This window comes from Ictidomys tridecemlineatus, chromosome 1 (assembly GCF_052094955.1).
Source record: "Ictidomys tridecemlineatus isolate mIctTri1 chromosome 1, mIctTri1.hap1, whole genome shotgun sequence".
Lineage (NCBI taxonomy): Eukaryota > Metazoa > Chordata > Mammalia > Rodentia > Sciuridae > Ictidomys > Ictidomys tridecemlineatus.
The window spans coordinates 182239086-182265078 of record NC_135477.1 but is presented as its reverse complement, the minus strand read 5'-3'; the positions used below and the strand labels follow the sequence as shown (position 1 = coordinate 182265078).

General features: G+C 50.4%; 1 long non-coding RNA gene across 5 annotated transcripts in view; it reads right to left on the bottom strand.

The window, feature by feature from the left end:
* LOC110598986 (uncharacterized) overlaps positions 1–25993 on the bottom strand; it is a 106114-nt gene that overhangs the window by 22462 nt on the left and 57659 nt on the right. For all 5 annotated transcript variants that reach the window (XR_013440161.1, XR_013440160.1, XR_013440163.1 and 2 more), the window contains exon 4: positions 21355–21384. This is a non-coding gene — a long non-coding RNA (uncharacterized LOC110598986). The remainder of the gene's footprint in view (positions 1–21354; positions 21385–25993) is intronic.

The window sequence follows — 25993 nt, the reverse complement described above, 5'->3', positions numbered from 1 at the left end:
AAAAGAATCAGAAAAAAAGATTGTCTGCATAGACCGCTTTTTCTTGTCCCTAAAAGCAATGCATTATAATGACCATTTACATTGTATTAGATCCTATAAGGAAACAAGAAATGTTTTAAATTGTACAACATAGGTTATGTGCAAATGCTAAACCATTTTATAGATGGCTCTTGAGCATCTGCAGTTTGCTATCTGTGAGGATCCTGGAACCCACGCCTGGCAGATGTCAAGGAAGGACTAGCATAAGCTATAGACCACTGAAAAATTAGACCCACTGATCATAATAAATAGACTCATACACAGGGGAAAAGAAGGAACTCAGCCTTATGGCAGAGCACCAAGCCAGCTGGTGTACAAGAAGAATCTCTGTAAAGCCACACCTTGTCACCACCGTGAGGGCTGGTCCAGGTTCAAGTCATCCATGGGCCCTATGTCTGTGGGGAGTGGTGGTGAGGGGCAGGCTGCTTGTCTCCAGGGTCTCCCAACAGACTGCTCATTAGCTGCAAGAACTAAAGGCAGTAACTACACAATAGACAGACAGGGTAACACCTTGATCAGGTGACCAATATTTGCATCACCACCAAGGGGCAGGTGTACACACGGAGGGTGCAGACGTGGAGCCCTGAGACTCATCGCCTAGATAATGAGCACCTTGTCTCTGATCCACAGTCACATCACGAGAGACATCAGAAAGCCCAAATAGAAGAGGCCAGTTCTACTGAAAGTCACTGTATCCTTCCAAAGGGCCAATATCATAAAACCAAAGCTGTACAGTGTCCCAGGTCAGAAGATCAAAGAAGCACGAGACAGCTAAAACAAGTATCTGATCCTAACCTGGGTCCCAGGTTTGAGGGACAGATACCAGGAGTGGCTTCATTGGGTCAGCTGACAAAAGTGGCCTGCAGCAGCTAGGGTGGATAAGAGTAGCATATACCTGCTGAACTTAGAGGACTTGGTAGCTACTTCAGCCATTGAAGAGAGCATCTTACTCTTAGGAATTATGCAGTGAAGTATTTAGGGGTAAAGGGACATAGCAGATGCCACATTTTCAAATTATCCAAAGAGAAAATTAAATTTTATATATTCATATACAAATTATATATAAAATGTATGTGTATGCACATGCCCATCATATATGCACAAACATTTACATACAGGCAGACATCAATGTGGCAAGGAGGGCAAAATGAGAATTCTAGGGAAAGAGGACTTAAAGATTCTTTGAGCCAGTTCTTGCCACATTTCTGTTTCAAAATACGAAGTTGTTTCAAAACAAAAAGTTGGAAATAAAGATGATGATGTAGCTGCGTGTGCTAGCATAGAAAGAGCTTCAGATACAGTGCTCAGAGAACAAAGGAAAGTGAAGGGAACTTGTTCCGTGTGGTATCTTCCGATATCGCATGTATTTGTACGTAGGTTAACACATCAGGGACCAAGAAACAAATGCCAAATTGGTGATGGGGTTTACCTGTCATGCAGAGAGGAGAAAACCAGAATGGCAGATAGAGAGTCTCTTGGTTTATCTGGAAGGTCTTATTCTTCATAGAAGGGTGCATGTGACTTGTTCCCATTAGAAGTAACTTTGGGGGCTGGGGCTGTAGCTCAGTGGTAGAGCACTCGCCTCGCCTGTGTGAGGCACTGGGTTGGATCCTCAGCACCACGTATAAATAATAAAGATATTGTGTTCACCTACAAATATATATATATTTATATATATACACACATATATATATAAAGTCACTTTGTCTGAAGGTGACTTTATATAAATAATATAGATAATAAAGATATTGTGTTCACCTACAACTAAATATATATATATAATAAAGTCACTTTGTCTGAAGATTAAGCTGCCTTCCTCTCCATCCATCAGTGACCAAGGTCACAGCTCAGATCTCCTAACACAGCGTGCATTTAAGCATTAAAGCCCACTCCACTGTCTGACAGTCTGAGAAACCGGGTGACCCTGGGGTGGGGGAAATGTAGTTGGGATTCCACAGCCGTCCCTAGCCTCCGATCGGACAGAGCTGACTGGAGCCCTGTCTCCTTCTCTCACCAAGGGGTGCGAGGGCAGCAGGAAGCACCCACTTGGAGCCTCAGTTTCCTTGTGTGGATGAAGAGAAACAACGTCTTAAGGGCGGAGTGCAGCGAGCATCAGGTAGAAGCTGCCTGACGGGCATGAGCCTTGGGCAGCAGGCTTGAGTGCCTGGCCTGCCCTGGGTCTGACATATGGCATCTGCTCACGGACACTTGTTCTGCCTTCTCAGTGACATGCTGGCAAGCATGTGCCCGTGAGCCCCAGGCTTTTTTTTCCCTTATTCATCTCCTTGCCTCCTACCGTGCCCACAGAACACTTCACACATTTCTGCCTCCCAAAGGGGGGCTGGCAGAGTGAATGAGTCTCGTCACAGGGGTTCAGAGCGACGTGGTGGTGGGCGTGAGGTACACATATGGCTCTGAAGTCACTATGTGGAAAAGTGCAAGGATGTGAAAAGGGGACTGTGACCCACATGCCCCAAGGAAGGTAACGTCTCACAGGGACGGGTAGTGTGTGAGACTGGAGGTCAAGAGTGATCGGGAAATAGCAAACCAGATGGAAGAAGGCTGACTTCTCCACTGCAGGAGCCATCAGGGCCTTTAATATTCTAACATGCACCATGAATAACCACTGGGCTGTGATCTGCAACACATCCTAAGCTTATTTGACTAGAACTACACACAGGCATGCACGTGTCTTAGTGAAGGCCTAGACCCCTAGGAAATCACTCTTTAAATGTTGCTGGAAGCTGTTTCCCATGTCAGGGCACAGACAGAACACACTTATTGGGAACTTAATTGATAGAACTTGCTCACTTAACCTGAGAGGGCAAGAGAATAAAGCCAATTGAGAGCTCAGGGGGCCTCTCCTCTTCCTTTGCTGTCTGGCCCAAGGAACCCATGCAAAAAAAAAAAGAACAGCCCAAGACTCATGTCCAAAAACTATGACACTGAAACAGAAGTGACAAGCTCCAGTGTTCCCATCCCAGCCTCACCTGAGGCCCAGCGCTCAGCTCGGCCGTGAGGGGAGAACAGGCAACTGGAATGCTGAGCCAATCTCGTAGGATCAGGCTGAGAAGACGACAGCTGGTCCTTATCCCCTCTGCACGTGCCACCTCCAAGTCCCGTGGTCAATTTAAAATTAATTAAAATTAAATGTCAATTTAGCTCATCTTTTTTTTAAGCAACACGACCTTGTCCTTAGGCATTGGCTCCGCCCTCCCCCACGGTTCTCCCCATCCAGGCACCCTGTGCTCCTCGCATCCAGGCCAGGCCAGCCAGACCCTCTCCACTCAGGAGCCTCGCCGGGCGGAACGGTCCACAGCTAAACAGGATGGCGCTGACTCCTTGGCATTGGGCCCTGAGAGACTGGCTTCAGCTCCCACTGCAGCTCCCCGGTGGGCTCCAGCTCCCCATCCTCAGGACTCGGGCACTTTTGCTCCTATGAGGGTGCCCCTACATTCTGCCCGGTAGATTCCCAGAGAGTTTCTGTTGCTTATAACCTGAGAGCCTGGCCCAGTACATAGAGCAAACAACTTTGGCAAATCTCTACTTCATTTCCAAGAAAACCGTGGAACTTTAAAATCTGAAAGTAAAGAAGAATTGTGTTTTGATGTTATCCAATTTGTCTACCTTTACTTTTGTTCCTGATGTTGAGGGCCACAGCCGAGTCGGGATGACGCATGGCACTTTTGCCAGAAGCAGTGGTTGAGAGGTGACGCCAGCGAGCCATTAAGATGATGACTTTTGAGTTCTCACCGAATTCCCAAAGAGTTTGCGTTGGTTGGTGAAGTTCCGGTGGTGGGAGTTCCGGTGGGTGGGTGGTGTGTTCCTGGAGGAGACGCGTGGGTGGCATTCGGGAGAGTTCCTGGGGAGTGTGCTGGTGGAGTTTGGAAATAAAGTTTGTTCCTGCTTGAGTGGCTCGTGATTTGTGCTCAGCCAGACTACGGCATCCCTCCACTTTGGGGCTCTTAGTCTAAAAAACTTGCCCGTTCCAGTGTGCTGGAGATTTCCTCCTGTTGTCTTCTAGCAGGGCCAGAGTTCTAGGTCTGACATTCAGGTCTTCAATCCATTTGGAGTCTGCTTTTGTAAGTGGTGAAAGACAGGGGTCTGGCTTCATCCATCTGTGCAGGAATTTCCAGTTTTCCCAGCACCAGTTATTGGCGAGGCTGCCTCTTCTCCAAAGCACCTTCTTGTCACATTTGTTGAAGATCAGCTGCTGCCCATGTTGGGTTCATTCTAGGCTCTCTCCATTGTCCCCCTGGTCTACATGTCATTTTTATGCCAAGGCCCTGCTGTTTTAATTACTATGACTCTGTAGTAGGTTTGGGGTCAGATGGTGCAAAGCTCCAGAGATGACGATGTGACACTTACTTGTCTTAAAGCCAGACGACAGAATGTTGAATGTTTTAACCACAAAGAAATAATGATAAGCATTTGAGGAGACAGATTTGCCCTGATTTGAACATTGTACAATATACACATGTATGGAAACATCACAAGGCACCCCGTAAATCTATTTTATATATTGGTTAAAATAAAACAAAAAAATTTAAAAGTGACCTTAAAGCATCTCTAGTGACCTAACCTCCTCACTTGGGGCAGTGGGCAGAAAAAGCACCCTGACCCCGGCAAGGTCGGGCAGCACAGCCTAGCTCACCATGACGATCAGATTTCCCACTGGCCTGTGCTCACTGAGCAGATTCCCAAACCTCCATTTGCCACATAGATAGAGCCTGCGCTGCCCTTGGTGGAAGGTTGACATGGGGATCATTTCCTCTACCCTCCCAGGCCCAAATGGGACCCAGGACCCAAAGCTGCCCAAGAGTGTCTGCATCTTTTAAATATCTCAAAGGCTATTATGTTTACACCCTGAGCCTCACCACAAGCCCCCAGCTCTGCTCTGAAGGTCGGGAGCTGCTCATATGAAGAGTGGCAGTCCCCACTCAGGGACCTTAGCAGCTCACCAGGAGTCACTGCCCCAGCGGGTTTCATTTGGACTGCAGGGTGCGCTTATTCTGGAGAGAGGTGTCCGAGCACGTGCAGCGCAGCCAGCAAGCTGGGCCCTGAGTCCCAGTCACTGAGACCAAGGCCATCCTTAGTTCTTCAGGAAATGGCAGGGACCAGAGTGTCCACTTCTCTCTGCAGAGCCAAGGTCACCCTGGTCCCTGAGCACATTCTGCAACCCTGATGTGAGGAGAGCGGGTGAAGATAGGGTGGGCTGCAGGCCTTCCCTGGGGGCCGCAATGGCAGGAGGGGAGCAGCCGCCCTCCCCTTGGGCACTGAGTGGCAGCCAGCCCCCCCCCCCCCGAGTCCCTGAGCCTCGCACACTTCCCCAGCTGCTCTGGGCCTGGGCAGGGGTCCCTCTTCCTTTCCAGGTGCATTCTACAAACCCACCTCCCTCAGATCTGCTAGGGACTACAGACAGTCTCCAGCCCACTCTGTTCCCACCCCACACTGTTCCTTTCGCAATAGAAGCCTCTTCCTGTGGCATATTCAGTGCCACCTACAAGTCCTGCTTGGCCGCTGGTGACCATAAGCTCCCTGAGAGCCAGGTCCACCGGGGTGCATTTATCACTAGGCCCTAGTGCCAACAGCACCATGCCCACAGGAGACACGGCCCTGTGGCACGACAGCCACAGGCCACCCAGCTCCCCCCCACACACACTCACTGTGCTGAGATGGCCCGACCCCACTCTCCACCACCTTTCAGGAGGTCGCCATTGCCACAGGGCAAGATGGGCAGTCTTCTCAAGAGCCTGTGGCACTGAAAACAGAACCACACCCCAGGTGGCCACCTAATGGACACTGAGCCTGTAACTCTGCAAGCCCAGGTTCACTGCAGCACTGCTCAACTGCCACGATTTGGAGTCCACGCAGGTGTCCACCAAGGGCAGCGCTCTGCCACAGAGACCGCTCAGCCGTGAGGCATGGAGCTGCCGCTCTCCGCAGCGCGACCCACCTGCTGAGTGACCCAAGCCAGGCACCGGGGACAAGCATGGCACTTCCTCCTCCAGAGCCACAGAAGGCAGTCTCAGAGAAGTAGGGGAGAGAGGGGCCGGAGGGGGGAAGGGGCGGCTACGGGCCCCTTGGGTAGCAGGTTACTTCTGCCTCTCTTACGTGGTGGGGTGAGGAGGGTCAATACTGTGTCTCAAAGTCGCTAGAAGAGAGATTCTAATCACAAAGAAATGATAGATGTGCAAGGTGTGGGAGGGTCCTTACCCTGATTTGCTCATTACACAATGTCCGCGTGTCAAAATATCACATTGTATCCATAAATAGTTACAATATATTGTATCAATCAAAAATTTTTAATTAAACACACAAACAAAAAAGCCTGTAGAGAGTAGAGTTCAAGATCAAGATCAAGGCATCCGGAGATAGCTGCATGCAATGCTGCCTCTACTCGCCAGCAACGTGAACGTGGCCAGGTTGACTTCTCGGTGCCTCTGTGTCCTAACCTATGAAATGGGGATGGCCATTACACAGCAGCGCAGGACTGTAAGGAGAGGAGAGTGCCCGGCATGAGTGTTGGTTTAGGTTGTGGCCAGACATAGTGCTCAATGATATTAAATCAAATTAATTGCTCTTAATTCTCTGCTTTTCCTAGGAAGAATCACAGTGGAAGACTAATGTGACAGACGGCTCAGGAACACAGAGGGAGAAGCCAGGCTCAGCTCTGGCCGGCAGGAGGATTTAGCCAAAAGGCACAGAGGGACCATCATAAGCCAGTAGAAATCGTCACTGTTTTTCTATTTGAGATCACGACACAGAATGCCACTTAAAGTTTATTGATACTGAACAGTGAATAAATTCAAAGAAAAACATGGGTCAACAACAATATATGGACAGGCAGCCACCCATGCCTGTGGGTTCTGTCTCAAGTATGTCAACCAGCTGGGGATCTCGAGTATTTTTTGATTTAGTTAATTCACTAAACATGCACAGACTTTTCTCTTGTTGTTCCCTAAGGAACGCAGCACAACCACCACTTACACGGCAGGCAAATGTAGCAGATGCCTAAGGAGCCTGGACGGGATCTGGAGCCCAGATGAGATTTGGAACATAGTCCCAGTCGCAGGTAAGTGACTGCAGAGTCTGCAGAGTTTCCTGTCAGAGGATCCTGGAGCCAATCTCCATAGACACCGAGGGCGGCTGTACTTACACATTCTACGGCATGACCTGAGGGGCAGCACTAACCCTCCATGGTGGGAAACACTGCTGCGTGCCTTGCCCAGGGAGTACCAGGTAGATGGCCAGTGGCAAAGCCAGGACCCAGCGGGTTCCCATAGAGAACAGTCCAAGCCGTCCCTAGAGGTGGTTTCTGTCTCCCGGGTATGGGCGAAGATGGCACAGGGCGGAGGCACTGGAGCTAGGAACTGCAGCTCAGGACACTGGTCACCAGTCCCCTGAACCTGCCTGGCCCTGCCCATCACCAAGCACAGGGTAGGCAGCACCACATGCAGGTCCCAGGAAACCCACGTCTCCTGGGTGCCCTGTCACTGAAGATGGGTGTGGGGGGAAGCCAGCACCCCAGGCGGTGCTGCAGAACAGCTGCTTGGCGTCCCCTGGTGCGTGGGGACACGGCTCTAGCCATGATCCTGGGTTTCTTTCTTGCTTTGGCTTCACCCATCATCATGCCCATTGGTGGGGACGTCGGTAAGTAGGTCCAGCTTGCTTTTGTGTCCTGTTCCCTGTGACTCAGGGACAGAGCTCACCCCCAGGCACAATGGCCCTGTGGCTGTCCCCCAGGCAGCCAACATAGCCGGGCCCTGGCATCGTAGGAAGGCGTGGTCAGAGCACCTCTCTGCCTCCACCTGAACCGGTGCCAGCTCGAGGTCTCCTGGCACACACTAAATGTTCAGAAAACATCTTTAGGTGTTGGCGATGTCCAAACCAAGGCTGAGGAACCAACCTAACCAACAGTGCAGGGCTGCGGATAGGCCGCCGTGTTCAAGGAGGCCTGGGTCAGTGGGTGGACTGGGGCTGGACTGCTGGAGTGGCCCCACCTCAGGCTCCTCACTCCCTCACCTTGGCAGGAGTGGAAGGGGAAGGTGGGGACAGCAAGGAAGACGGAGGGAGCCACCCAGCTCACGGGAGGGTCTCCCTTCCAAAGTCATCTCTCTCTCGTCTGAGCATCTCTTGGGTGCATTTTGAGATGGAAAGGCTTGAACTGTGAGCTAAATGAGCAGGAAGACCAGAGGGATCTGGTTCACTTGGGCTTTTTATAAAACAAATCATGGGGATGAGGAGGGAGGGGGGAGACGGGGGAAGAGGGAGCAGGTCAAATGAGAAAAGTGGCTTCGCCAAGGTTCCTGGCCTGCAGAGGGGAAAGGGGTCAGCCTCCAGAAGTGACCTCTCAGCCCAACCTCGACCCTGGGGCACCTCCACATCTGGGTCCATGACATGAGGGATCCCCGGCCTCCCACTTATAAGTTGTAAATTTAAAGCTGTGATTCCACCAGGGGTTCTGGTGACATCATGACCACAGAACCACACGCTCAGCTCACCAGAAGCCCCGAGATGGAATTACACTCTTTTTTCCTGATCCAGGCAGCTCTGGTCACCACCACTTTTCAGGATATAATAGAAGTGAGCAATAGTTTAACCATTTTGTGCGAGGCCCTTCTCCTTCCTGGCCACCCTCGGCAGTCCCCTGCCCTCCAGGGCTCCCCTTCCCCTCTGCCCTTTCTGGCAGACCCCTCTGCCCCTCTGTCTCCTCTCAGCACTCCAGCTCCTACCTGACAAGGCGGCTTTCCAAGGGAAGCCTGGTCCCTTCCCAGACAGCACAGATAGGGAAGCCCCGTCAGCATATATTACACAAAGCTGCACGCGAGACGTGAATGCCAACGAACAAGCAGGTGTCTTGTTCCTCCAACTTCAGGGCGAGTTGGCAAAATCCCCTAGTGATGGAGAACCATTTACTCCTTCCCAGCAACCAACATTTAATTTTGGCAATTAAATTAATCCCATGTCATTACACTGCATGGTGGGAAATCGCCTCCTTCCAACTGTAGGAAAACATCCTGTGGGTTTTCCTCCAATGGGAATGTCCAGGGTCCCACTTGCTGTGCAGAGCCAGACTTGACCTGCTGCAGGGGAAGCCCCACACAGCACGCCCCGTACTAAAGATGCTGCAGAGGCCGTGGCTCTGGGCACCGGCTCAGGGCCAGCTGCCGGGTTCACTCCTGGCTGCATGACCCTCAGCAAGTCTGGTGAACTGTGCACACTCCAGTCTCGTTGTCTACAAACAGGAGGAGGAGTGCCCCGTCTCACAGGCTTTGGTGAGGTGTGCACATAGGACAGTGTGGGCCAGACCCTGGGTGTGATGACTACCGTGAGCTTTCTTCTCCATCAGTTGACATCCGTTGGCTAGAACTCTCGTCAACGACAGGAAATCCGACTCAGACTTGTAACTGAAAAGTCCAGAAGGGCACCGGCCGCAGGTACAGCTTGACTCAGGGGCTCCAGGGGTGTTCTCAGGCTGGTCTCGGCTCTCCTCACTGTGGCACGGTTCCATTCACAGACAAGCGGCCCCCTCATGGTGGCAAGATGGCTGCGATGATGTCAGTCTGCATCCACCCGGGTTTGAGTCCAGTAGGAAGGAACACAGCCCAGGCCTCAGCAGGTCCTGCACAAATTCAAGAATTCAGTCTCGCCACCGCAGGACATGCTGCCTACCATTTCTGTCACTACCGAGCACGCCTTCCTGTGTTTACTGGCATTTATAGTATGGAAGAGTGTTACCTCCACCTGCTTCAAAGGACTTCTTGTTCACTGTGCACGGTGACAGGAGGGTGTGATTTCTTTGAGCAAACTGATTTACCTTAAGCGGTGTCCCTGGTCTGTCAAAATCAGCCACGCCTCCCCTACAGCACAAGGCCTTCCCTCCTGGAGTCTGCCACTCTGCAGTGACCCCAGGTGCCACACCCAACCTCCTGAAACCATGGCTTTGCCCCGCCTCTGCCTGCACTCAAGCCCCAGCCTGGTGGCCACCTGGCTCCTGGGGCTGCTGATCTCCCCCTGGAGAAAGCCTGGCTTCTGTCCCTGCCATTGCTTCCAGAGTCATATTAGATCAGGTTCCTGATCTATCTACATATTTGATGAAAATGTGCCCCTCTGCCTCCTGTGCGCGTCTCTCAGCGGTGCTGCGGGGACACCTGTCGAACACCCTCAAATCTGCCCACATCTGGTTCCAGCCTTGCCATCCAACGCACCTGAGGAGCTGGCAGCCCAGAGTTCTCCCACCAACACGCCCAGTGCCCACGGCGTGGCTCTCAAGCTGGCTTTGGCCCACAAAGGCCTTCTCTCTTATGCACTTGACCCAGTGTCACCTGCCCTAGCTCATGTCCTGGTGCCATCCCAGAATGCCACAGCGGGGGTGATTTCTTATGAAGAGGTTTGTTCCTCAGCATCTTGGAGGTCGGGGAGTCGGTGAGTGTGGTGTTGGCCTCTGGCGGGCTTCCATGCCAGGTAATCCTCCACAGGAAGGCAAGGGCAAGCCCGTGTGGGAGGTTGATAATGACACCAGCACCTCTCAATAGCATCACAGTGCAACTAAATTTCCACCTGAGTTTGGAGGGAACACAAAAACCCCAGTGACCCGCAAGCGGTGGTGAGCAGCCAACCTGCGCCCGGGCGCTCTGGCTCATGCCCTCAGCAGTGCTGAGCTAAGGCTGCTAACTTTTCCACCTACGCTTTCCCCACCAGACCGGGGCTCCTGGAAGACACTTGGAGCTCCTAAAACTAGCCCAGCACCAGCACAGAAAGTGAGCCCCACACAGGTCGACTGAACGAGTCCCCTCTGGAATGACGGGCATCCATCTACACCCAAGAACCCCATCTTCCTCCACGCCACTGTGGTGCCTCCTGCAGCATGATATCATCCTCATGGTCAGAGGACGGCTCAGTAAGAAGCAAGGAGCCACACTGGGCTGTCTTCCTCTTCCAGTTCGTGTCATTGAACATGGCCAAATATGGTACAAGAGTACTAGCACAGTGATTGAAGATTTGGAGAGGAAAAAAAATTTTGGCAAATGCTTTTTACAAGCTTCCAACACATAAAGTGCTTCAGGGAAAAGTGGCAAAAGTAAAGTGTGTCAGTCAGCTCAGATTAGGTTTTGCTGCAGTAACAAACAATCTATGTGGCTTTGAACAATAAAGTTTTGTTTCTTGCTCATATCACTTGCCTAGAGTTAGTGGGCAAGGGACGGGTACCCAGACCAACAGAGCAGCCACCATCTCCAAGGTGGTCAGTCAGCAATCCAGATAGGACGAGTTTTGCATTTAAATGACACTTGTCACCTTCACTCCACAGTTCTAAGGGGATCACAAAGTATGATACTACCAAGCGTTTGAAGAGCAGGTAGGGGCCTGGAAGCACTTGGGGAACAGCACTCAGAAGACCCATGGTAGATAAGTTCTGGCCTTGTCGTTGATGGAGGAATAAAAAGAACACCAAAGACAAGCAGGTGGGAATACAGGAGGGGAGAGGGACACAGGGGTGTAATGAGCAGGTCTCGGAGTGCCCCCTTCACAGGACTCTGTCTGCTGAATCTCAAGGACCCATTTGTTCCTTGAAAGTGAAAATTTTTATACTCCATCCCAAACAGGACTGAATTAGAATCTGCATTTTAATAAGACTCTCAGGAAATCTGCAGGCACAGGAAAGTCTAAAAGAAGTTCTGATACGCAGAGCAAATGGGAATATCTTAGGTGGTCTAAGGACTTTTTTACTTCAATGAGTATTGCTTTTATTTATTCTATAGTAAGTGCTGTTTCTTTTTCCCTTATGGAAGTGACATGAGGTGCAATAATTTATTTCCCTGATAGTAAATTTAAATAAAAATAACAAATAATAGTACAAGGAAGACATACAATGGCACGAATTGTAAGCAATTCTATATGAATGCCTGAAGCTTGGGAATCCCGCTCCTGGGAAAGTTCCCATCTTCCAATCCCCCCACACACTCACTCTGGCCTTCACTCCTTCCAGATGCTTGGCTCTCTCCTAACTTCCTGTCAGCCTGCAGAGTCATCAGTCACCAGCCTCCTGCTGTCATCTGGCAGGGGGACAATCGGGTCACACCTGGAGCCTCAGCAGGGATCAGGGGTGGCCTGGTTCCAACTCTTCGGGAAGGAGCAGAGGCAGTAACAGCCGTTCCTTGCTGAGGGACAAGTCAGCAACGCCAGACCAGAGAGGAGGGGTCCCATGTGGTGGTGATGGAGCTGAGATTCCTGGGGCCTGGTGACATCACGGCCCTTGTGACATCATAGCACAGCACACTCCTTGTGTGCTTGTGCAGGAAGCTCAGCACATACAATTAGGCCCAGCACATGAACTTGACAATGGTAACAGTAAACAGCTGTGGGGCCGCTGGACCATACTTTGTATCATTATTTTGGAGTGTGATTCTGCTTTTAAAAGAGAAGAAGAAGCCATCAAACTGTGCCTTGTACAGGCCAGCAGCAGCCTCAGGCATCTCTCATCTATGGATCAAGTCCCTTGATGGCACTGGCAATGAGGTCCTGTCAGGTGACCAACCTGTGCCACTAGGTTTGTGTAAATGCACTCCGTGGGCACATTTCTCAGAACACACCCCTGTGGTTACTGGACACATGGCTATATTTGGAAATATAAGGCCTAATAAGCCTGAGGAACTCAACCATCCAACTAATTCCCTCACCTTCCCAGGTGCTGCGTGCACACGTGCGGGTCCACGCTGGGAGTTCTCTGCTAAAAGGTCATCAAACTAAAACTGAGCCCCCCACTGCCAACAGCGAGGTGGGGAACACTCTTGGCGAGGCTCCACCTGGGGCTCATCCACAGGAGAAGGTAGCTTCCCGAGTCCTCAGGCTGGGGCCCTGGGGCTTTTCCCACCCAAAACACAAGTGTGACCTCTGCTCCGAGTTTCTTGGCTATGCCACCTTGAGCCAGTCACCCCACCAGCCACAGCCTGCTTATCTATAAGCAGGGACAAGGACTCCAACCTCGACAGGGAGGACCAAATGACCAAATTACAATGATGTGGGGAAAGCACCAAGTTATGGCTCCTGCTGTGGCACCTGCTGTGGCACATTGTGAACTGTGATGACCTCACAATGGTTATGAGAGTTTTCAGAGTTACTAGAGATGATATCTTAAGATCTCTTTTTTCTCAGGTCCTATAGGTTACTATGGCATTTTCTCACCACGCTGCCCTGCCCTTGCCCATCCTCACAGGCCACAGAGGGTACTGCTGTCTAGGCACCCTGGCTTCGGCTCTCGGTCCCCTAGGAAGCCAGTCTCCCTGACCCTGAACTCACCCCACCACGCAGCAGGTGTGACTGGCCTAAGAGACGCTCCGTGATTGGCCCAGGAATGTAGATTTGAGCCAATCAGCACTCAGTGTTGCCCAGCAACCGTCCCTAGGCCTCTGGTGAGTGAGTAGCCCAACCTGGCCCAAGTGGCATGAGGAGTCCACGGTGCGGAGGCTCCTCTGTCACTGGTCACGTGCTGACAAGCCTGTTGGCTGCAGGCTGCCGCAGGTCACAAGGAAGAGAGGCGGCCTGGCATGGAGTCGACACACCTTGCAGGACAAACCCAGAGAGCCCAGAGGTCAGACAGCACCCCTGACACCACACAGGCAAGGCCACGCCTCCTCTGGGCTCCTGTCACGTGAGATGGTGCATCTTCGGACTCCAGTCAGTTTGCACCAGGACCCAGCAGGAGGTCGTCTTGGGAGGACTCTCCGTAAGTGTGCATGCGTGAAACAGAACACTGCTCCCTCCAGCGCTGCTCCAAAGCCCACGGAGTGCCCTGCGGGTGGGGCAGAGGGGACAACATAGGAGAGGAAAAGCTCTGAACTATGGATCCTGCTTTCTCCTCTCTGAAGGTCAGCAGTCCACTGAAGACGGGATGATGGAGCCCGGGGCATCCGTGGGAGGTGGAATGAGCCACCCCTGCTGCCTTCTGCCAGGCAGCACCTCCGACAAGCGCAGGCGGCAGGGAGCTTAATGCAGAACCTGGACTCTGCTCCCGGCCTGCAGCTGGCTCCTCTGCTCCCTGGCTGGGTACCTTTATTCACTGTCTTCTCTGAACCTCTCCTATGTGCCAAGCACAGTTTTGATGCTCGCTTAGTTTGACTGGTGTGGAATCAGCCTCAGAGAAGTAAATAATAACTCACCCAGAGTCACAGAGCCCAGGTGGTGGAACTGGGGTTTGAGCCCCACCATGAGACGCCAGAGACATCTGGTCAACCCCAACCACCAGGCCATGCCATGCCTCCAAGCTCTGGAGAATTAGGGGCAGCTGGCCACGTCCAGCAGAAAGCAGAGGGCGAGCCCAAGGAAGCTTCAGTACCCAAGGCCCTGCAGTCTTTTAACTCATCTCCACATACATGCCCAGTGGGTTTTCAGATTTCCACTTCACAGGTGAAGTTTTGGTAAGGCCCTCTCTGTCGGGACTGGCAGGAAGCTGGGCTTGCTTTCTTGAGGTTGTGCTTCCCCAGTTCTCTGAACACCACAAGCCCTAGACACTTGCATCACCTACGGCTCGGACACAAGAAGAGAGAGCTCTCAGAGCCACCAGGGGAGGCTAGCAAAGCCCGCTCTGCAGCAGAGTCCCCGTACGTCCCATGTACCTGGTCATTTCCATCTGCTACCCCTTCCTCCAGCTCCACGCTGACCATAGTCTGCCAACCCCACACTTCAGAGCAGCAGCCTGAGTCCCACACCTGACAGGGCAGCCCCAGCCAGGTCGTCACCTCCAACGTCACTGCAGAAAATAGGACCACGGGTAGGGCACCTCTACCTGGGCCCACCTCTACCTGGGCCCACCTCTACCAGCTCCCAGTCATGTCTTCATCTGGCAACCGGGATGAGTGAGAGACCAAAGGGGTCACACACGTGACTAGAAAATGCTCTCCCAACACAGTGCACATGTGATTAGTGATTGGCAACTTCAAATTCCTTCTCTTTTTTTCTTTTAATGGTATTGGGGATTGAACCCAGGGCCTTGTGCATGTGGGGCAAGCTCTCTATCCACTGAGCTGTATCCCCAGCCCTCTTCTCATTTTAATGCCAATAAAACTGGCAATAAGAAGGCCACCATGTATGCATGAGACAGCAGATAACAATGACCAAAGTACTGTCTCTCAAGTCCCACAGTCAGCTTCTGACTCCTACCAACTCATGCCATCACCTTGAGGATTAGGTAAGGAAGTGGGGGCTTTGGGGAGGTGACTAGGTCATGAGAAAAGAGCCCTTGGGACTAGGCTGAGATCCCTGATAAAAGAGATTCCACAGAGCTGGCCTGCCCCTTCCAGCAAGTGAGGACACAACTAGAAGGAGCATCTATGGGCCCTCACTTTTCACTGAATCCACCAGCACCTTGATCTTAGACTTCCCAGACTCCAGAACCATGGAAGATAAATGTCTGTTTCTTGCAAGATACCTCGTTTATCAAAGGTGTTTTGTTATAGCAGCCTGCACAGACTGAGACCAGCACGGTGAAGGTGGGATGTTCCTTAGGTTCTGAGGCTCAGCTGGACAACATGGAGGTAGTGATGCCCACGTTAGAACCTCTCTGTGAGAATGGCTTTGGGTTGAAAGTGCTGTTGTGAGTCCATCTGGGCTAAAGTGCTGTTACAAGCATCTTTGCCTGAGCAATCGTCATTCACCGCCATTCTCCTAGAAGCACCATTGACTGAGGAGTCGGTGCCACAGACATTCCGTCTTAGTGAGGAACCCTGGCTCCTCTTGCCAGTGGTGCAACCAAACCCAAGCCTTGCTGTAGCCTCTTTGCAGCAAATCTGCAACAGTGTGACATCAAGACGGGAGAAGAGGGCTAGAGGTGTGCTTTGGTCCTGCTGCTGAGAGCCTTAACTGATCTGATTTCCACTGGAAGACAGACTCCTCTGCTTTCCTTCTAGTTCTGTGAGTTCCCCTTTACCCTTCGGCCATCAACACCTTTGCTTGTTGATCAGAAGGCATTTCTGTAATTAACCTCCTAAATAACTGATCCCAGAGCTCAGCGCAGGAGCTCACCTGGTACATAGTACACATGCCAACAAATGGTGGCTCTGTTACAGCATATGGAGCGACACATTCCGAGGACGCTGGAGCCTGTTCTTTCTCCCCCCACCTCTCTTCCCACCTCCATAGGATTGGTGCTCTTTTTATTCCCCCTTGACATTTTTTTTCCACTCTCTGTCAAAGTCCTAACTTACCTGCCCTGGATCTCATGAACGCTGCTCACCAAATATTTCCTGACTCCTCCTTCCAACACATGGTAGCTTTGTACTTTCTGGTCCCCCACCTCATGGTTGGATGTGGCCTAGCTCTGGCTCCTGAGTTATGAATAAAAGTGATACGTACCATTCAACTGCTAGAATGCTGACTGACCACACTGAAGATACTGGCTACTCTATCAGCCTAGGTACCAATCCATTGCTCACCTGCAGGGAACATGGGGAATGAGTGGGTAGTAAATCTTTGTGATCAAAAGCTTCCAAGATTTAGGGATTATTTGTTACTGCAGTGAAATCTAGCCTAACCTGACTGATACATATATTCTAATTTCACCCACTTTTCTCTGCAATCACTTTGCATCCTAGAAGTCCACAATAAGTGTCACTTAAGGACATTAAGTTAACTTTCTTAAGAAAATGAGATTTCTGGGCTGGGGATGTGGCTCAAGCGGTAGCATGCTCGCCTGCCATGCATGTGGCCCGGGTTCCATCCTCAGCACCACATACAAACAAAGATGTGTCTGCTGAAAACTAAAAAATAAATATTAAAAAATTCTCTCTCTCTCCTCTGTCTCTCTCTCTCTCTCTAAAAAAAAAAGAAAAGAAAATGAGATTTCTTATTTTCCTGCCCAAATCTACAACTACTATACTACCATTGTTGTACATTTTTTTGGTCATATTCGATAACACAGAATATAGCAAAAAAGAAAAAAAAAGAGCCTAGCCATGTTTCCTGGCTTCTGACTAGCTGTGTCTCAGTCCCTAAGTGAGACCCACATAGTAATTCTTCTAATACCCTACAAAGGCCCACACTTCCCATGCCACCTCTGATTCCCAGACACCTTCTGCTGTAAAATTTCATTTTGAAAGTATTGTGCAAGTCTGACAAAGGTGAGCAAGATTGGATCCGTGCAATGAATGTCTGCCCAAATAAATACTTGGCTGATATGGACGGAGATCTCTCAGCATAGGTGGAGATTTCTTTTTCTTTATTTTTTCCAATATTTTTTTAGTTACCTTAATTTTCTGTGTATGTGTGCATATTTAATGCTGAGAATTGAACCCAGTGCCTCACACATGGCTAGGCAAGCACTCTACCCCAAGCCACAACCCAGCCCCCTCCCCCTAGGTGGTGATTTCTGACGCATGTGACAATAGCACCTCTCACTAGACCACAAATCAGGAAACAGACATTAAATCAGGGAAGGGCCTGTGTGTAGTGAAGAACGAGATGAACTCAGCCCAACAAGTGTAGGCTCTGAGCTCAGCTCTGTCCTCAATTAGTTCACTGGCCTCCTTTGAGCGCAAGTGAAAGGCATCCAACCCACACGGCTTCCACAAGATGTCAAAAATAAATGCCTCTCAAATTTTTTCTTTAAAAAAAAAAATTCTCAAAGTTGTCAAGGAAAAAAAACTATCCCCTTCTATGACATCACAGAGCTCTTTCTGTGTTGTCTCTGTGCTCAGATCTGCTTTTCCCCAAGTGGCAGCAAAGCTGACCACCAGAAGGTCCAAGCTCATATTCAGACACTCAGCAACCCCAGGAGAAAAAGAGAGCTCCTCTTCCAACAGCTGCATCTAGAGCCACAGGATGCAGTTTCATTGGCCTGGTTTCAGTCACCTGACCACCCCTAAACCAATCACTGTGGTCAAGGAAATACAAGTGCTCCGATTGGCCAGGCTGAGGACCCATGGCCACCCTTGGAGTTGGAGGTGGGAGCAGGCTCAGTTAAACAGCATGAATTGGGAGTTGGAGAAAATGTGGTTCCCCAAGAAAATCAGGCTGCTGATAACCAAAAGGGAGTTAGCAGGCTCAAGAGAACCAATGTGGATCAACAGCATGGTGGAAGGTTTAGTGTAAGCCTTGATTCCAATTAATGGATTTATCATAAGTGACATGAGAAGCCCAAGACCAGGGTCAGTTGTCCATGCTTGTAAGTATGTTCCCTCGTAATTCATTCCAAATTATGGGAGCTCAAAGAATAAGGGGGGCGAGGGGCAAACAGTCAATGACTGCTCATTGCAGATGGACAAATTCCATAAATGTCGCTGCCTCAGATGCAGAAGGTTTCTCAATTAGCACACTATTAAAACAATATGGCTTTAAAGTACTGTCTATTTATATCAAGGTAGATAACTGAAAACTGCTGTCATAAGCAGAAAATGACATCTCCCCTAAAGACACCCCCATCTTAATCCCCCCAAATCTGGGAATGTGTGATTTTACAGGGAAAATGGAATTAACATTGATAATCTATTAAAATGGAAATCTTGTCCTGAATTATCTGTTGGGGGAGGGGGGTCTCTTATTATCACAAAAGTCCCCAAAACGTGGAAGAGGTTGACAGAAGAGGAGGCCAGATTGCTAGAATGTGAGGACCTGGCCCATCCATGCTCATTTTGAAGGTGGAGAAGGGGGGCCATGAGCCAAGGAAGCTGGAAAATGCAGGGAGTGGATTCTCCCCAGAGCCTTGCCGGCCCCTTGAAGTGAGACTCATGTAGGATTTCTAACCTCCAGAAATGCAAGAAAATGTCTGCTGTGTTAAGCCATTGCTCAAGACAATTTGTTCAAGTAGTCTAGGAGAGTAATGCTAATGTCCATTCCAGTTAGGGATGCATCCAATTTTTCAAAAACTCAAGGGTCTTTGGTACCCAAGGATTTATTTTATCACCGTAGCCACTGCCCTGATTGGCAGGCCGGGGATCCATGCCCACCCCTTGAGTTGGAGGTGGGAGTAGCCTCAAACCATATGAGCTGAGAGTTGGAGGCTAGTGGCTCTCTCCTTGAAAATTAGAGTGTCATTACCAAAAAGGAACACTTACTTGCTAGAGAGACAGAGGCAGACTCACTGGGGAGCTAACAATGTCATACGATGCTGTGTCATCTTAAAGCAAAGTGAGACCAGGGATCTTCCTAAGGCCGCAGGAATCCCAGCAGAGGGACTGGCACTCAAGCCACATACAGGCTTTGCAGAGGAGGATCTGGTTCGTCTGCTCAATTAACTCGTCATGCAGAGCGGAAGTCTGCGGGGATACGCTAACCAGGGTTTCAAAACAGGATTACTTAGGCTGGCGTTGTGGCTCAGTGGTAGAGCACTTGCCTGGTACGAGTGAGTCTCTGGATTCCATCCTCATCACCATATATAAATAAGTGAAATCAAGGTCCATTGACAACTAAAAGTATTTTTAAAAAAAAAAAATTACTTGAGCATTAGAATTTGATGTCCTTAAACATTAAATTTTTTGTCAAAATTGATCATTTTTATGACAGTGGATAATATTATATTATGATTGGGTAAAAGAGGAAGGGAGAGAGTGGAATAGGAAAATCACATGCACACAATCGACATTTGAATCTGATTTCTATGTGCCAAGAATTAGTACAGGGTTACAATTGTAAACTAAATTTGGATACACCTGAGGTAGGTTTTCTCCAGCTAAATAGATGCGAAAGGCAAGCTCACTGAGGTCTTGTCTGACTTTCCCAAACCCGAATGATCCCGAGCAAGAATTCATAAACTGACTGGCTTTTTACGCTTCCTCTTCTGAGAAATACCAGTTCATGTCTTTTGAACCATTTTCCCTTTTTCTTCTTTTTTTTCCCTTTTATCTTCTTATTGATTTGCAAGGTTCTTTTCATATTCCTGATACTCCCTTTTGGTGTAAGTATGCATCACAAATATCTCCTAAGTATGTTTTCCTTTTAATTTATTAAAAGTAGATTTTAATTACCATAAGACGAGCCAGGGTTTTTTCCTGTTGATTGTGCATGTTTGTTTTAGATTCGATAAGAAAGGAATGTTGCTCCCTAATTTGAGAGGATTTACTTCGGTTCCCTTGTGTCCATGATCTTCAGTAGCTAGGAACTTTTGGAGTTCAAAATCAACACAATGCAAGGTACTGATAAGTTTTTACTCTGGCTTTTTCTGTCAACATTCCTAACCACCCCCAGGACATAATGCAATATCTTACTTGGGGTGGCCTGATCAGACAATACGGTTGTGCCCTGGACAGCAGCATTCTGGTTGGCAAGGGACCTCATACGTGTGAGTGGCACCTAAGCTTGTAAGGAGGATGGGAGATTCCTGTTGCCTGGTGTTCTTGCTGGACCTCCTGGTTTCGACAAGGTTGGACACACGTGGACTCACCTCTGTGTCACAGCTGCCTGCAGCACTGAGCACCTGCTATCCAGCTTTGCCGACCGGGGGCAATGGCTGTGCTGTGTCACCTAGGTCTGCTGCAGGCCTCACCACAGGTTTTGTAGATGTCCGATGTAGGACGCTGGTACATCGATGAAACACGAAGACACGTGGTTCAGGAGGTGTTCCCCATCAGTGATGCAGATGTGAATCAGAGCACACAGTGGTCAGGCAGTGGACCCCCGGGAAGGCCTTGTTCAAAGGCAGAGACCAGCCAGGAGGTGAAAGAAGTATCAATAGGCCACAGCAAAGTCTTTTCAAATGGAAAAGACCATGAGGATCACCCATAGGAGCACCCAGCTCCTTCCTCCCCGAGAGTCAGAATAGAAGGTGGGGGTGAAGCCAGATGGGCGTCACAGGAGGTATCAGGACCCAGGCTGAAGGACACAGCCAGCAACCTTTCTGCCTGTTCAGCGAAAATGTCAAGCCTGCTCACACCCAAGGCCCTATCAGCCCCTGGGCTGGCACAGCAGAGTGGGCCTTCCTGCTGCCCGGCTCCTGCGTCCTGGGAGCGCTCTGTCCATCTTCCCTCCCACCATTGTCTGTGGATTTTATTCTTCAAATCTGTGAGGCAAGAACCTAGGAGGAAATTGGCAGAGTCTAGTCTCAAAACTCTGGTTTCCACTGTACTTGACAGGGACAGTGTCCCCTCATTGTACAGTGTGTCTTGAATCGAGGCCTCTGCTGGAGGCCTTCCAGTTCCTCTGAGTCCCTGTAGGAAATTAGAAGATACTCTAGTGGCATAACTATGGCACTTAAAAGTCCTCATCTCCTGTGGCCACTTCCTAAGACGACATCTACCAGAAACGATTTTATCCCATTAGTTTCCAACACAGAACAGATAGATTGTCTTTATGAAAATTCTTTACGGATTTACGATGGATTTCGCTCACCATCACACACTCGAAAAATCATTTCTGCATCTGGAAAAGAAGAAAACAATACAAAGTCATGGCCCTCGCACCATTCCAAAAAAGAATTGATTTCTGACGGAGTAAAATTCTAAATGGAAAAAAAAAAACAAAAATGTAAGAAGAACATACAGAACGATTTCATAAGATCTGTGGGATGTCACCTTAATAAACAGACATGAAAGCCAGAAGACCCAGCCAAGAAAAGAGGATGAGAACACAGCACGTGGCGGTCTCCAGTCCAGGCCCATCAAAAGGAAATGGACGATAAAGCAATTTCCCAACAAAACGTAGGAAAGGGCACATCTGCACTGAGTAACTTGGTTTCACTGGGTCCATGGGGACCATCCTGCCCCTCTGACGTCCTCAGCTCTTTTTTTTTAAAGAGAGAGAGAGAGAATTTTAATATTTATTTTTTAGTTTTTGGTGGACACAACATCTTTGTTTGTATGTGGTGCTGAGGATCGAACGCGGGCCACATGCATGCCAGGCGAGCGTGCACAGCTTGAGCCACATCCCCAGCCCCACGTCCCCAGCTCTTGGCTGTTGGCCTTGGACTTGCCCTAAGATGCCATCACTGCTGCTGGCACCGGGTCCTTGCTCAACGATGTCCAGAGGCAAAAGAAGGCAGGTCGGGGCCCCTGGAGTTCCTTCCTGCGTGTGAAGTTGCCCCACGGGTCTCCCTCCTCGGGGACCACCAGCACACTTCCCTTCACCGCCGCTTAGCCACAAGGCTGTCACATGCCAGAGCCCAAACCACTAAACAAGTCGGAGCACTAGAACCCTCAGGATGGGCTAGAAGGCATGCAGACCCTCCTCTGGGACCCTGGTAGCAGGAGAAGGAAGAGTGGAGTGAAATCAGCGGCCACAGCCCTCCCAAGGATGGCGCAAGATCCTTCTTGCACGAGAACCGTGCCTGAGCATGGAACCAGCGGCCTCCCGAAGCCCGTCCAGGGTGAGCCAGCAGACACTTCCCAAAGCAGAGGGTAAGCGGTTCAGTCTCAGAAGGCCACGTGTTCTCTCACAAAGCCACTCTGCTGCTATGGCTCGGATTTTAAATGTCCGCAGAGGTGCCCATGTTAAAGGCCTGGTCCCCAGCCTGGTGCCATTGGAAGGTGGTGGGAACTGTAAGAGGTGGCTGTGGGAAGCCATTAGGTCCCTGGGACTGTGGGAAGCCAACCTCTTCCTGTCTCTCTTCCTCCCTGGCCATGAGGCGAGCGGCTTTTTCTGCACCATGGGCTCCCACCATGATGTGCTTCCTCACTAGAGGCCCAAAAGCAATATGGGGGACGAGTCAAGAGCTGAGACCTCCACCATTGTTATAAGCTGATGGAAGCTGATTCACTCGGGCGTTTTGTTATAGGAATGGGAAGCAGACCAGTACAGCTGCCACTGCGCTCAAAGGCAGCCACAGACAGTACTTCAAGAAATGGGCGTACAGCAGTGCTCTCATAAAACTTGACAAAAACAGGTGGCCTTGGCCAACTCCCCCGTCACCTCTCCCAAAACCCTAGAGGGAGGTTCCTGATTCCGTCACCTCCCACAGCCACTTGGAAACCACAATAAGGAGCTAGGATGTGACTTCAAGTGCACAGGACACATACTGAGGGTCTTCAGTTGATTCAGTTAACATTGGTCCTGAAGATTTTGACCCAAAGACTGCGGCTGGCAGATCCATGGTCTGGTATAAAGATAAGCGTGTATTCCAAATTTCACACAGACTGCAGGCATGTTTGTAGTGAGAGACTTCACGTTGGCCAACTCAGGGTCGGATCATGTTGTGTACAGGCCCCACTGTGCCCTGTCGTCCCTCCCCGTGCCACTTTTCCCGTTCACTGTCATGATTCCAGGAATCAAGTAAGAGCTGCTTCACAGAGTTCTCAGGAAGCCCCACCTATTTAGGGCACATCAGAGAGAATATTTTGCATAGAAATTTTACTAACAGATACCACCCCGTGACGCTGTCCCACTGGGTTCCCGGCCACACTGTAGATGGGGACATGCACACGCATACACACCCACATGTGCCCCGACTGAACTGATCTCTGTAGTTAAGGCCTCTTTAGGGCACAGTGCAGGGGAGCCCTGGCTGCTCCGTCCTCAGGCGGAGCCACCGTGGGCCTGGCTGACAAGCTGCGTGGTAACGGAACCCTGCGATCAGCTGACCGGCCATGCTCTGTGGCTTATGAGCTCACTGGAATCCCACAATAGAATTATACCCTTCACTGAGGCCTGAGCCATGTACTATCATGAGCACCAACGTTCAAACAGCTCACCCCTGCCTTAGCACTGAAAGCCTTTAGCAATGGCCCTTCTCTTCAAATAGTGTGTTTCCTCGGCACTGCGTCTTGCTGAACCTAATGTGCCTGGGCCTCCTGCACTGTCCCTCCATCCTTCCTGCCAGGCTGCCACCAACCAGGGCCTGGGGTCATGTGGACAAGGAACAAGGGGAGTGGAATATCTCCCTTTCCATAAAGAAGAGCAGGGTGGGGCTGGGGCTCAGTGGTAGAGTGCTTGTCCATCACTGTGGCAAAATACTTGAGATAATCAACTTATAAAGCAGAAAGGTTTATCTCAGAGTTTTGGAAGTGTCAGTCCATGGCGTGCTTCCATATGCAGCCCAAGCAAATTAAAACAGTCTAGTGTCACGTTCTAGGAAGTGGCATCCAGAAGCCAAGGATAAAGACAATTCCAGTCCTCCCCAGCATCTCTCCCAGAGCCCGGAGAGGGGCCTGACTCATGCCCCATCCAACACCTAATGGACCATCGCCCAGGGCTCTCCTGTACCTGCCTTTCAACCCACAGAACTCTCTACAGTCCCTCTCCTGCCCCAGCCTTGACCAACTCCTGTCACCTCTCCCAAAACCCTAGAGGGAGGGAGGTCCCTGACTTCTTCACCCCCCACAGCCACTTGGAAGCCACAATAAGGCACTAGGATGTGACTTCAAGTGCACAGGAAACAGACCGAGGGTTTTCAGTTGATTCAATTAACATTGGTCCTGAAGATTTTCACACCCATTCTGCTTTTCCTCCAGGGGTGACTTACCTCCCGACTTCTCACCTCCCACCAGTGATCATCCCTCAGAACCTGGGGCCCCGGGGCCTCTGGTCCCCAGGCAGAGAGGTCAAAGACAGGGACCCCGTCCCTCTGTCCCCCAACTCCATCCACACCAGGAGGTCAGGGACCGGGCAGGAGCATAAACACAATGTGATGCCTCATTGTTTCTTTTCACCCACAAATTTTTAAAATTTTATTATTATTTCCATGAGAGCAAAACTACATCTTGTCCAATTTTACATCCTCTACACCAGAGAACAGATCACTCCATTTTATTATTACAAACTGATAATAAAAGTTTTCCCAAGGTCAGGAGCAGGGGTGCATGCCGGTATCCCGGAAGCTCTGGAGGCTGGGGCAGGAGGATCACAAGTTTGAAGCCAGCCTGGGCAACTTAGCAAGACTCCATCTCAAAATTTAAAATTTCTTAAAAGGGCTGGGGATGTAGCTCCATGGTAGGCACCCCTGGGTTCAATCCCCAGTACCAAAAAGTCAGTTTACCCGAGCCCCTGGACCTCGCTGAGATCCAGCACCCTTCCCTCCTGCACGTCTACAAAGTCACCGAGCTGCACCGTCTGGCCTTGATTAAGCTCCAGCGGCATCTGCCATGAGTGATCAGTGATGATTTTCCATCTACTCATCACTCCTAAAAATGGACTCCCTCCTGCTAATGAGGAATCGACAGTCCGAGACAGCCAGAAGCACAGGTGGGGGCCTCACAGAGGGAGAGGAGGGCAGCCAACTACAACTAGCATGGAGAGCGAATTCCCTCCCACCAGGAACACGTTCTGCCAGGCAGACACGAATCCAGAAGCAGAGTTGGGGTCTCCAGGAGAATCCAGGAAAGGCCAAGAGGCTACATGGTTTATTACCGCAGTTCAGGGGAGGGACCACACTCAACTGTACACTCCTGACCTGTGCTCCAGGCTCCTAGCCTGGGATCTAGGGCTCCTTGAAGCTGGTTGGGTGGGTGGTGGTTGGATGAATTGGTGGCTAGGTGAATGGGTGGTTAGATGGGTGGATGGTGGTGGGATCTTTCACCAGTTAGCAGGGTGGTTGGATGGTTGTTTGGATGTATGGTTGTTAGATGGGTGGTTGGCTGAGTGGTTGGCGGGATAGTTGGATGGATGGATGGGTGGGTGGCTGGGTGGATGGGTGGTTGAGTGGATAATTGAATGAGTGGTTGGATGTTTCACTGGTTAGCAGGGTGGTTGGATGGGTGTTGGGTGGATGGTTAGGTGGGTGGTTGGCTGGGTGATTGGCTGGGTGATTGGCTGGATGGTGGGATGGGTAGTGGGATGGATGGTTAGATGGGTAGTTGGCTGGATAGTTGGATGGATGGACGGGTGGGTGGCCGGGTGGATGGGTGGTTGAGTGGATGATTGAATGAGTGGTTGGATGTTTCACTGGTTAGCAGGGTGGTTGGATGGGTGTTGGGTGGATGGTTAGGTGGGTGGTTGGCTGCATGGCTGGCTGGGTGGTTGCATGTTCCGCTGTTGGCTGGCTGGCCGGCTGCTGCTTGCTTAGTTGGAAGAATGAACAACCAAATCTCTGTTCCCTCTC